General features: G+C 34.8%; 1 long non-coding RNA gene across 1 annotated transcript; it reads right to left on the bottom strand.

Annotated features, from left to right (window-relative positions):
* Nucleotides 1–10,608: 10,608 nt before the first annotated feature.
* Nucleotides 10,609–14,050, bottom strand: LOC113317389. Its single transcript, XR_003343485.1, has 4 exons — nt 13,685–14,050; nt 12,491–12,847; nt 11,559–11,677; nt 10,609–10,849 (listed from the first exon to the last, which is right to left on the bottom strand). It is a non-coding gene; the product is annotated as an uncharacterized LOC113317389 (long non-coding RNA).
* Between the last annotated feature and the right edge of the window lie 637 nt (nt 14,051–14,687).

The raw sequence follows: 14,687 nt of genomic DNA, 5'->3' as shown, positions 1-14,687 counted from the left end.
AACCCTAGTTTGATTGAAGGTGAACCTGCTTTGGATATTCCTTCGGATTTTTTCCAAGATGGTTGTATTCCTTTTCAACACAGTTTCATTGCTCGTATAGATTTCACTGGTTTAAGATTTCATGAATTGAAACAAAACCTTGAAGCTCAGTGGAAATTTTCTGCTAAGTTTGTGCCAATGACCAAGGGGTTTTTCATTATTATGCTCAGTTCTAAGGAAGATAAAGAAAAGGTACGTAAAAAAAAGTGGTTTATCAATCAATATTTGCTCCGTTTGATTGATTGGTACCCTAGCTTCAATCCTGAGAAGCAATCAACATCCCATGCAACTGTTTGGGTGAGATTTCCTGGCTTGCCCGTTGAACTGTGGACGGAAAAAACCCTTTTATCCTTGGGGAAAGTGCTTGGAAATCCAATCGTAGTTGATCAAAAAACGCTAGACTTGGATTTTGGTTTTTTCGCAGCTGTTTTAGTAGATATTGACTTCGGAAAGCACATTCCTGAGAGGATCAGGATAAAGTCTGGAGGAAAAGGTTTTTGGCAATACTTGGATATTCCAAAGAGTCCGAAGTTTTGTATGCACTATAATATTATTGTCCATCATGAGAAAGAGTGGAAGAAGAAGACAGTGAACAAGAACGACCAAGGAAATGCTTCCACTGGGAAGAAAGCTAATTCTTCACAGGCTTGGCATGAAGTGCGTCATAAGAAAAAGGGTCGTTCAGGGAAGAATAACCAAGCTTCACAGGGTTCACATAAGGGGAATGCTGGTAGCGTGGAGAAAGCTGCTCAGCTTGAAGAAGAAATTTCTCGTTCTGAGGCTGAGTTGAAAGCAACAGCATCTAAGATAGAGAGAGCTAAGCAGGCTGCAGCGGAAAATTTAGCCTTGACGAAAGGGACTGAGTTAGAGAGAACTAGCGCCTTAGTAGTTGTGTCAGGTGAATCTGATGAATTGGCAAGAACTGATCAGATTTCACGTGATGAGAACGCTGCAAATTCTTCTTCTACCCCTTTGCAGATTACAGATGGTAGTCCAGCTGAGGTTTCTGTTTCTCAGGTTGCGACTACAGCTAACATGTCTAGTTCTGGATTACCTAGTGGTGAGATTGTTGTTGCTTCGCAGGAGCACCTCGTAGAGCAGATAAATCCTACTCCAATATATCAGGCTATAATGGAAACTGAGGTGATTGTTTCACCAAACAAATCCAATGTGCTGTCAGATGAATTGGGTTTGAATAATTCAGATCATGTGCCAGAAGATACTATTGAGGAAAGCTCGTCAGATGAGTCCATCACTGCTGAACAGGCGGCTGCAGGCGTCAAAGGAAAGCAATGGAGCGAACTTCCAATAGATAATCCTAAACCTAAGACAACTAGAAGAGCTGGACGAGTTGCTGTGAATAAAGCCACTGATAAACAAGATATGCCGGCAGAGAAGTCCTCTTCTGAATCGGAATGGGAAACCAATGACTTGGGTATCAAGGTGCGGAAAGGTGTATCTCCAGTTATAACTAGGATTTCACAGCCTGGTAAGAAACGGGATATGACATCTCATCTAGCTAATTCTTCTCAAACTGGTATTTAATGCTACACTCTTCTGGAATATCAATGGGGTTGCTAAACTCAATGCAGCTATTAAGTTACGCGAGTTAGTTAATGAATTCAAGACGAATATTATTTGCATTGCGGAACCAAAAATCCCTTATTCTGACAGTGTGATCTTTAGACTGAATTTAGGTGGTTTTAAAAATAAGGTTATTCACAATTCTACAGTGGGTAGCATTGGTAAAATCTGGATTCTTTGGAAAGAGGATTTTGATTAGCCTGAGGTAATAAATACTAGTAAGCAAGCCATTACTGTTAAAGTTGATGGTTTTTTTATCTCTTTTTTTCATGCAATCTATATACAGGTTTTTCGTCGAAGACTATGGCAACAATTAAGTTTATCGGACCAAATTGTGCCTTGGTTGGTTATGGGTGATTTCAACTGTGTTTTGCATGGTGATGAGAAAAAAGGAGGTAGGGAGCCTAGAACTTCTTGTATGAATGAATTCAGTGATTGGATGGATGACAATAATTCGTTTGAAACAGACTCGTTGGGTTGTAAACTTACTTGGATGAATGGACAATCTGGTACTAGTTGTATTCTTGGCAAGCTAGATCGTGCTATTATTAATGAAGCCTGGTTAAATAAATTTGCGAATTGGCGGTGTAAATCTCTTCCTAGGGAAGTCTCTGACCATTCAACTCTTTTTAGTTTTCCTTTTGTTGCTCCGAGGCCAAAACGTGCTCCTTTCCGAATTCAGAAGATTTGGTTTACACATCCAGATTTTTTTAAAATGGTTGAAGCTTCTTGGAATGCTCGGGACTATGGTAATCCTGATTTCGTTTTCCCTTTTAAACTGAAGCGCTTAAAAGAAGCTATTAAATTGTGGAATCAAACAGTTTTTGGTAATGTTAATACTCGTCTCAAGCAAGCACAACTTAAATTTGAGGTGGCTAGTAGGAATTTTGATGAGGATCCCCATGAAGTTTCTAAATTGAATGTCATGAAATATGCTTTGGTTGCTATCCAAAATGTGCGCATGCAACAACATATAATGCTCAAGCAAAAGTCACGTAATAAATGGTTATTGAAGGGTTCTAGTAATACTTCTTATTTCCATAGTACCATTAATATTCGTCGAAGTGCTAATACTATTTCGGAACTGATTACTGAGGATGGCCTGACTATCAACGATCCGGTACAACTTCGTGATCATGTAATTTCCTATTATGAGGCTAAATTCAATGGTGAGGACCTGCCAATTGAGGAGCAGTTATTTGAATATGATCATGCGTCTATTTCATTTGAGGAAAGTCGGATGCTAGATGTCATTCCTTCGATTTCAATCAACAACCAAAGGTTGGATTTACCAATTGATCGATTTAACGCGCAACCTGTGATATTTCAATTATATAACTAAATATAATGCGGAAAAGAAATAACACAGACACCAGAAGTTTTGTTAACGAGGAAACCGCAAAAGCAGAAAAACCCCGGGACTTAGTCCAGATTGAACACACACTGTATTAAGCCGCTACAGACACTAGCTTACTACAAACTAACTTCGGTCAGGACTGTAGTTGAACCCCAATCAATCTCACACTGATCAAAGGTACAGTTGCGCTCCTTACGTCTCTGATCCCAGCAGGATACTACGCACTTGGTTCCCTTAGCTGATCTCACCCACAACTAAGAGTTGCTAAGACCCTAAGTCAAAGACTTTAAATAAACAAATTTGTATCAAACAGAAAATTCTACGGTAATAGATAAATCTGTCTCCCACAGAAATACCTACGAGTTTTGTTCCGTCTTTTGATAAATCAACGTGAACAGGAACCAATCGATAACCCGGACTTATATTCCCGAAGAACAGCCTAGAATTATCAATCACCTCACAATAATCTAAATCGTATAATGACGAAACTAGATATTGTGGAATCACAAACGATGAGACGAAGATGTTTGTGACTACTTTTATATCTTGGTTATCAGAGAAATTAATCTCGATCCAATCTTACAATTGTACTCAATACGATAGAAACAGCAAGATCAGATCACGCAACTGCAGAGAGATAGTTGGGTCTGGCTTCACAATCCCAATGAAGTCTTCAAGTCGTTAACCTACAGGGTCTCGAGAAGAAACCTAAGGTTAAAGGAGAACCGACTCTAGCTTATACAACTAGTATCACACAGGAGGTGTGGGGATTAGGTTTCTCAGTTGCTAGAGTTCTCCTTTATATAGTCTTCAAATCAGGGTTTGTAATCGATGCTACCTTGGTAACAAAGCATTCAATATTCACCGTTAGATGAAAACCTGATTAGATTCAAGCTAATATCTTTCAACCGTTAGATCGAGCTTAGCTTGTTATACACAAATGAAATGCACGTTCATTTAGGTTTGTGTAACCGTACCTAAACATGTACACCTAGTTGGTTCAACAGTAGTTAACCAAATGGTTAGCCATATGAGCACTTTCATATCAACCATATTCATGTTCACGATAACTAGTTCAAATGACTCAAAAGAACTAGTTAGAGAGTTGTTCACTTGAATCGATTCATGAACATTATAGCCACGGTTTGCAAATTGCATTCCTTAACATATAAATGTTTTAGTTCATGAACAAACCAATTTTAGAAAGTTACACACTTAAGTATGCGTACGGGTATACGTACTTAAGTAACCGGATTTGAGTTTTCTTTTGGTTTTCAAACTCAGCAGAAAATCACGGACATGAACTTTCCGCTAGTATGCATACGGGTACGCATACTTTGGTAACCAGATTGAGTTGGTTTTGGTTTCCAAACTCAGCAGAAATTCACGGTCGTGAACTTCCGCCAGTATGCATACGGGTACGCATACTTACCCAGTATCCATAAACCATTTAGTACACACACAAGTATGCATACATTTGGTTCCCGGTTTTGGACTTATACACTAATGTGCGAACACACTATATGCGTATATCCAAAGATGGTTACATATTCTAAACTATCATTTCAATCATTGAAACATTCTTAAAGAACGTTATATACTTGTTGTTCACAAACTATTTTTTGTCAAAGCGATTTTCAAGTGATTGACACAAATATGACTTTCCTCACTAGTAAAGATGAACTTGGCCAAAGCGAAAGCTTACCAACACATATTTCAATAAATAGATAAGCGAGATAAACTCGGCTCGAAATAGCAAATATGTATGATCGAAGTCTATATAGCAATACGACTTTTGTCTCAAGATAGGAGATAGAGTAGATAGACTTTTGAGTGATAGATAAGTTCAAGTCTCCGCATAACTTTTAGTCGATGAAGTTCCACCAGTTCCTTGAGTAGTTCTTCGTCTTTGTATGATGAACGCCATGGAGTCCAGAGCTCAACTACACTTTCTATCCTAGTCCGAGACTTAGCTATAAGTAGATTAGAAATCAAGACTTATAGTTTTGGAAACTAAACTTGACAAACAAGCTTGAGATAGCAAAGCTTGCGAGTTCGACCGAACAGTTCTCTAACAATCTCCCCCTTTTTCAATTTTAGTGACAAAACTATCAATACATATGGAATACAAAATAAATAAACTTTGCAGCTTCTCTTCCACATGCATGATCTCCTTGGTTATTCAACGTTACTCGAAATCTTCGTCACATCCAAGTACTTCAATGATTCCAAAGGTTGTAAGTTCTGCATTATCGTTGTTGAAAATCCGTAGCCATAACAATGAGAAAACAAAAGCTCTCAATCATTGTTACACAGTGTCATAGTATTATTACACAGCATCAAAGTTCAATTGTATCACAACTTCGACAACAATACTATGGTGATATGTATCACTCTCCCTTAGTCAATACTCCATATCATATGGAACCCCTCCCCCCCCCCCCCCCCCCCCCCCCCCCCCCCCCCCTTACATAATGATCTAAAACCATATGTATTTGTAATGTGAACTACACATTAATTCTCCCCCCTTTTGTCAATAAAATTGGCAAAGGTAAGAAAACTAGTGGGATCCTAATGAAATTTCCATAAAGACATTTCATGACCAAAAGAAAGCACATATCAACTTTTTAGATGCAATCATGTAGCCGAAACTAAATGCATTCATCAAGGAGTTTATAAAGATACAAGATAACCCCTGCAATATTCCATAGTCGCACTCCCCACAAAGATTTGGCAATTAAGCACAAGTTCAATTAAGAAATCTCCCCCATAAAATGTCATTCCCGAAAGAACAACAAGAGCGACCTTATTTTCAAGAAGAAAAGAAGGATTTCTTTGGACAACACAAATCACATAAGAATATGAATTTGTATCCAAAAAGGGTGAAGTAAGCGACGAAGAGAAAAAAGATCAAGAGGATGAAGGAGAAACCCTAGCCCTTTTTTCTCTTCGTGTTGTCAACACAAATCACTTGACAACAATACAGTGATGTGATGGGACAGGAGTATTTGCAGAGGAGTTAGATGAACCATTGCAACGTCATGAAAATCTCCCAGCTGAACCAGTATGTGACTAGTCACTTAAGTTGCTATTGCACCTTCATTTTATTTCACATTATGTTCGAGTCTGATGACAAAGTGATCGAATCATTCATCAATGTTCTTAATTTGATAATTCGTATACTTAATTTGATAATTCGTATATATGGTAAGCACATATCACGGTGTTCGTACTAGAGTAATTGTAAGGAATAATATAAGAAGACGCTGAAAGCATTGCTACTGAAGAAGTGGAGATTCGAAGAAAAAAAACAGATCTATGGAGTGTTGACCTTCATCTTATTGATCGAAACTCTCTTCAGGTGCATATGGTGTTTTTTTTTTTTTAATATTTATTTTTGGTATTGCTGGTGATAATAGGTTTTATTCCAGTGTTGGGTTCTCTATGAATCATTTGTTCTTCCCTCTGTAAGATCTCATATTTGATTTGCGTACCCCAATTTCGTTTCAAATTCTGTTTGTTTCTGCATATTTATTGAGTCTGAATGATTGTTGATAAAGAGTCGATCAGTATTGGCTTTTGGACTTGGACTTTACTTAATGTCGAACACGATGTCAATTTTTTTGTTCCTGCATTCAAGTCTGCAAACTGGCCCAGCAATTGCAATGAGGAATTCATAAGCGTGCTTATAGAAAGTTGAGTCTCAAGATTTACTCACTGTTAGGACATAATTGCTTATAGAAAGTTGAGTCTCAAGATTTACTCATTGTTAGGACATAACTAAGCCAGGGCCAGTAAGATTTTAGTTATAGTATTTTTTTTGTTTTTTGTTTTGCAAAGAGTCGATTAACAGGTCACCAAGGAGTCGTTTGATCATGGTTTAGTCCAGCTTTGTGATTTTCTCTTGATCCACCGTCTTCTAATTTCTTTGATTCTCCTTTGTTAGTCGGAGATGGATTGCCAAATGTTGATTCCTTGAAATATGAACAGTGATGATCATGGATTCCTTTAGGAAGGTAGTTTGAAGTTAGTTTCTATTCCTCATTTTATCTATTCTCTTCATTTATTTCGCTAAATTTTGAATATCAAGGTTTAGCCTGATTTTTCGGATTTTGGCAAGTTAGTTGCATCTGTACGTGTTCCATTTTTTGGTTCTTGAACATCTAACCTAATGCTTAATTTCATGTGTAAGAACCATATTGGAAAATTAAGGGTTATGATACCCATGTTAGTGTTTATTACCGTAGGGATAGTGAAGAAAGAACCTAAAACTGAACAAGTCCATGTCTTAAAGGACAATGCCCATAGTCGATAGTGTTAATGCAAGTAATCTTCTTAAAAAAGAAATTTGCAGCCACTTGATGAACAAGTTCCATGTGTTGATTGATCTCCGTGTGCTTGACTTCGAGATTGGTGCATTGAGTCTCACTAACTAGGGAAAAATACGGTTTAGTCCAAAAGTCAGTCCAAAAGTACAGTTTAGTCCATCCCGAATCAACTAGGTACAGGTTAGTCCAAATGTATAGAAAGTACATTAATATCCATTATTATTTACAATTTAGTCTAAATATTTACCTTTTAATCCAAAATGACTCATGACGATGTCAATAATTTTAAATAATATATAAATAATTTAAGAACAATTTATCTTTCGAACCGCTCGTCCAAAATTCACAAACTTTATATATTCGGAAAGCTCTTTTCGAGATCTACAAAAAGAGTACCCATATGACTATATAATTTTTACTTTTCAGATTCTTTTAATTCACATTAGTGTACAACTATGTACACGTCAGCAAAAATATAGAAAATCCAACGTTCATGATAGCCAGACTGCCACTCTAGTCTGCACGGACTAACAAAAATATCAACCACGCCAGGCTCTAGCTGCATAATGGCTGGATTTGCATAGGATGGTTTAGCAGTTAACCTGCATCTAGGACAAAACAATAATACATAAGAAACCACATCTTGAAAAGGAAGTGATAATCTTTCATCAACAACCACATAAGAAACAAAGCAAAGAAAGCTATCAAAAGTAAAAAGTTAGTCAGTTATTAACTTAAAGAGATGATATCCATTTGTGCTTAACTGCACAAACTTAATATGACTTCAAACGATCTCAGTACAGTGATGTATTGCACTTTACCGAAAGAAAATTATTAAATGAATTTGTTTCCATTTTCCACTGATCAATCACTAATGCTAATGAATTATTAATTAAAAAAAAAGTTTCCACTATCGTATCATATAATATACTAGGATATGACCCGTGCCGTAACGGCACGGGATTTGATTCGAAATGTTTAATTCACTTATTCGATTAGTTATATTATTGTGAATCATACTCCTTAGGAGTTCAATGTGGAATAAGACATCATTATTGTGACGATTTCACAATACTATGAATTTGTATCATGTATATTACTTTATATCATTAGTTGTTAGTGTGATGGACCTGATGATCGATTTATCAACAATGAAATTGGCAATGAAACATTTTTCCACCATTATTTTTATGTTTATGAAGTTGTAAAATGTGATGGTCCTATTTCTATACCGCCAAATTATCATTTACCGTTTTTCTACTCATTGCAATCATTCGATGATGCCTGTGAATGCAGTTCAATTACTTCGATTTACTGAATTTTTTTAGTATTCCTACTTATAATTAAAGTGAATCTCCAACAATATTATTATTAATTCGGTTAGAGTGCCAATTCGTATACGTTAACCCAGAAAAATCAAGTACATCTGTGTCTCCCAGTAAAGAAATCTTGTGGTTGCTCATCTTCTCCCGTCATTCGATTTTAGGCTCCTTTTGTCATTGCTTGAATAGTTCTATCAATTTTTCCATTTGGTTTTATTAGTGTAACCTTCGAAGAAAATTAGGGAAGTATGTTAGATTCTATTGGCACTGAACGGCTGTTAAACCTAAAACGTGTTCCAATTATGGTAGCCTTCTTAAATTCCTATCCATCGGCGGTCAACCTATGAGGGGGTGTATTTCCATGGTATTTTTTGATCCTCTTTTATGTTCTTGGTGTATGACAATTTTTCAATAAACTTTCATTAACCATAAATTTTGCAAGCGATACGTGAAAATCTGATTGATACCATCATATTTCAACTAAGGATTGTGAAGTAACACGTGAGAGGGTGTTCTGTGATCATTCTATTTTAAAATCCTACATGAAAGATGTGCCCATCAAATCCTCATACGGGTATCAGTAGGCATAAGCTGGTCAATCAATGGTTCTTGATATTCTAATGCATTTTTTTTCATCGAATATAATTCAAAACCAATCACATCCTCTTGGAGTCTTAGGATATAGGGGTGGGAAAGTATGGATCTTAAAAGTGGCTTCCCTTCAGATTTCGTGTTAGAAAAACTTTTGCTTATTGTCAGATTCCTAGACAATAATGATATATAAATCTAATGCGAAGGCTTCTAATGATCCACACCATAAACAATATACCAAACACCAAAATAGTTATTTCTCGGAAATGTATTTTTGCCTGACATTTCCCTAAAAAAGAAAGCAAAAAAATAAAATCTCTAAGATATACCTGCACCGTATGAAGAGATTTAATTTCAAGGTTCATATAATATAAAGAAAAAGAATATTAATCATGAATCCTCAATCCATTTGATACCAACATGTACATGACATGGTCCAAATAAGAGGCTAAAACTCTCCAGCAGAAGTAGCAATACAGTTAAAAAAAATATTTAAAAATTCTAAGAGCAATAACAATGGAACCGGGGCTTTCTTCGTTAATTATTTTCACTCCATGAAAATCTTCTTGATTTTGGCCGAAGAAGTCAAAGTTAAATTGGACAACATAAAAAAATAAAAGATTAAATGATATGGGTACTAGAAAACCTAATATAAGAGTAAAAATGAATACAAAACAATCATATTTGAATATCTTTTAACTTCAAACGAAGAAACAAAATCCTTATCACAAAATACGACATTAATGAATAAAAACAAAAAGAAATCAAATTGCATATATGACCAAAAAATTTAGGCATGAGGCACCACCATTCTTTTATATGCTAAAAATGTAGATTTTAATTATGAAAGGGATTAAGTTAAAAGGGAATTTAATTTTGAATAAAAGAAATGGTTTCACATTAAATGGAAAAATTAACTCCCAAATAAATGACATTAAGAGGGTGGAGAGGAAATTCAAAAAATTATTAAATATATGGCACAATCTAGATCACTATTTGGATGCTAAAAATGTAAATTGAAAATCTTAAATCTGGGGCTCAATATCAACCCTTCTTTATATGATAAAAATGTAGATTGAAAAACTTAAATCTAGACCGTCCTTTATGTGTCCCAAATATAGATAACCGTCTATATGGAAAAACACCATTGTCCCTTATAATATATATATACATACAAGGAGTTAGCTTTATATAGGTATGAGCGATAACTTAAAGAGGTAGCTTAAAGGTAAATAAGAAAAAATCAGGTCAAAAAAAAAGCGTGGAGAAGAAGATAAAAGTAAAAGGCAAACATAAGAAATCTTAGGTCTTGCGCCACTAAATATGATTACTATGAGGATTCAAAAAGATAAAATGCACATCCACAAATAGGTGTAGATACTACTAGTTTTATGCTGAAAAAGCATTTTCTAAGATTCAATGTTTTTAAACTCATGATGTTGAAACATGGATTAGTTAAATAAGTGCAATTCCAATACTTACACATAACATGCAATATATCAATAAGATGGGACAATGGTGTACAACTATGTACACATCTACAAAAGACCAGAGAATTCAACATCCATACTCACGAAACAGACAATACATTAATGAGACTACATTAATGAGACTGGACACGTACACATCTGTAAAAAAAATATAAAAAATCCATTAGCAAAACAGGTTATAAATACATGAGATAGGACAATGGTGTACAACTATATACACATCTACAAAAGCCTAGCAAATTCAACATCCATACTCATAAGACATGCCATATATCAATGAGATGGGACACTGCTGTACAATTGTACACATACAAAAACCAAGAAAATCCAACAACCATACTCATAAAACATGTAATACATCCATGAGACATGACAATAGTATACAACCGTGCACATACAAAAATCTAGAAAATCCAACAATCATACTCATAAAACATTTAATACATCCATGAGACATGACAATGGTGTACAACTATGTACACATCCACAAAATCCAGAAAATCCAACATTCATACCCATAAAAAAGGCAATATATTCGTGAAACAAGACAAGATGGACCAGTTTGTACACACATACAACTTGAATCTTGTACCTTAAGCACCAGTAATAATAACATAAACACAACTACATGCTTATAGATGCAAACTAGCAAGTATACGAAGCAAAATTGTGAAATAATAAGCTAAAACAAAATCATACTAGCAAATATGAACCAAAGTTTTCCTTCCTGACAAATCAGTCACATGCAGCAAACCAAATTGAAACATACTAGAGTTCAATACAACTTTCACAACACAAAATATACAATACCGATGAAAGAAAGAAGAACCATAACTTTGATACTTACAATAATTTTATCATTGAATGATGCAAAGATCTGAGCAGCTTCAAAAATAAACTCTACATCATATACAACAAGTCCATGGGAACAATCTCTTTATAGAGATCTCTAACCTTCATCCACAACTAAAAAAATCCACACAAAAAAAAAGTATGTGATACACATTAGAAAACAGTACGTGTACAACCATGTGCACATTAATAATCAACATGTATACACATATATACACATTAAAAATTAACATGTGTACAACTATGTACACCAAAACATGATTCGACAATCTTAAAATCAAAATAATTAAAATAACTTCAAAACATTAATAATCGATACAAAGCATACCAATGTACAAAAATATACAACTCTACAGAAACCTAACAAATTCTAGCATTGACACCCACATGTCAGGCCATCCATTCATCACAGAGCATACTAGTGTACAAATATGTACACATCTACAAAACTATGCACACTAAATATCAACATGTGTACCATCATGTACAACTATGTGCACATTAAATATCAACATTTGTACAATTATGTATACATTAAAAATCAACATGTGTAGAATTATGTACACGTTACTTATTTACCCAAGCATATGCTTATGGCGTCATTTTTTTCACATATACATCAGTTTGTACACGCTAGTTGTTTACGTAAGCATAAGCTTATGGAGATAATGTTTTACATGCAATAATTTGTACACTAAGTGTAAGATTCTGGAGTCATTTTTTCCCATGTGCACCAGTTTGTACACCCTAGTTTCCATATAATGATTTTCATTAGAACCAAATGCCATCCTTGCAGAAGGACCAAAAATTAAATAATATATAGGCATATAGAGTCATAGTAACATATTAAGGAGAAACATAAGAACTCACTGCAAGATTAGGGAAAAAAAAAGAAAAAAAATCAAGATTGATAAACCTTATGCATACCTTAAATCTTATACGGTTCTTCCTTCCAATTAAAACATTATTAACATCACCATCGTTTTCATCTGTTGATAAACTACTTTCCCTGTCCGAGTATCAGCATCAGAGCCTTCAAAATCAGGATCCAATATTTCCTTATCGTCGTCTTCATCATCACTGACAGACTCAACTGGACCGTCTTCACCAGAATCCACATTTTTGTTGTCCATAATTTTCTTTGCAGCATACCATAATCAGATAAGACTACATATAGCTTTCTATCTATATAAGGCCTTGCATTATAAAATGAAACTCACTTGCAGAAATAATTGCCTCCCTTTCTTCAAAGAACCAACCAAATATATACTCGTCCAAGTAAGTCTAGACAAATTAACTAACAAGCAATGTTTAACGAACGGTTCCATAGGAAGTCCAAATGCTATCATGTACAATAAATATATAAATAAATGAGAGCTACAGAGTGGTTTATATTCTAACTACTCATATTCAATATGAAAACATAAGGAACTTACTCGCAAAGTTATCTGTACATTTCAATTTCATATAATAAATTCACCAAATAAGAAAAAAAGACGTGAAACTTTAAAAACTGATGTGTGTATAGCTTCATGGTCACATGCACATACAAACTCCTCTCATATGTACTTATTTTGGTTTAATTAGTGTCTACCAAATGTATGATAATGCATATTAAAATTTATTGAAAGTTGTCATGTAATGTACAAATAATTACAACTTACTATTACCAGGTTCCTTAATTCTCACTATCCTGCAAATTTTTACAAGAAATCATAACCCAATAGAGACTCAAACTATTTGAAGTTTAAACTAAAAAGTACTTTGAACAACAACCAAAAATCAATTCCAGTTAAATTAACATCTCCATTGACTTCCATTATTATTATGTTCTTCCTATTTCACAAAAATGATTCTTATCTTAGGTTTTTTCTTCTCTTCAATTTCCTTAGGCCAGAAATGTTACCTATCGAATTTGATTCAAGAAAATTTTCACTGTGTATCAATGTACAATCTCATTATATGCAGATCCTTACTTTCCAAAACAGTAATTTCAATCGAAAAATTAGTTCAAATTCATGAAATCAACGGATCACCAAATTAGATCTCTCAACAATTAATTTCACCAACCAATTTGAATAAATTATAACAAATAAAAATCAAAAAATTGTAATTTCTTACCGTTATCAACCATGAGAAGAAGTTTCATAAAGTAATCAAAATTATCTCTAGCACTTGCAGGTGAGGATCCATAAAGTACGATGCTAGAAATGTATCAGTTTAGGTTCCGTTTTTTTCCTTTGTTCTCTGAGAATCGAGAAATGAAATTGTAGATCTTATAATTTTTTCAAGCAACAACTAATGGAGATGAATCGAGATGAACCAAAACCTAAAATGCTTTCTTCTTTTCAATGATGAATCGAGAGAAACTATAGGTCTTTTAAATTGAATCGAGATGAACAAAATATCTCCAATTCTGGAATCGCCTCTCTCTCTCTCTTTTATGATTTCTCTTTTTTTCGATCTGGTTTTTCTCTTTTGATCTGATTCAGGAACAAAAAGATTTTTAGAGATTTTCCTTCCATTTAGCTGATGGGTATTCTTGTCAAGATAAAAAATAGTTTTGGACTGAATCGTGCAATAATGGACCAACTCATCAGGGATTTGGTATATTTGGACCTCCCAGTACTAGGCTTGGGGGACAGGACTAGAGTGTCTCAATCCCAACTAATAGGGGATTAAATGTTAATTTCTACCACTAATTATGTCTTCTTGGAAGAGGTAGGTTCTGCATGGTGATTCTGTGTGCCATACGACTTGCCAAATTGGTCGAACTGTATGCCTTGCAATTTAAAAAAAAAAAAATTAGTGGTATCCATTTGACGGGGTTGGTTACCCTCTAATGGTCCACCAAATTTCAAATCCAATGGTGCCGGAAACCGCCAGTGACAACGCTGTTTGTAAGACCTGGTGGCCCTATTGATCCTGAAGATCAATCACCATTTTTTATCAGGTTAATTTCTATTTTTGAAATTTTTTGTAATGAAACTATAGGATCGGAGCTTCAGATATGTAAAATGACCCAATTTTGATTTGTATGTTTGGGGAATTAGTAGAAGATGGATAAAATGTAGAATGGAGTACCTCGCCACTGATTATGATGAAATGGATACGAATTCGAACA

Source organism: Papaver somniferum, chromosome 10 (assembly GCF_003573695.1).
Source record: "Papaver somniferum cultivar HN1 chromosome 10, ASM357369v1, whole genome shotgun sequence".
NCBI lineage: Eukaryota > Viridiplantae > Streptophyta > Magnoliopsida > Ranunculales > Papaveraceae > Papaver > Papaver somniferum.
This window is presented reverse-complemented; position numbering and strand designations above follow the sequence as displayed.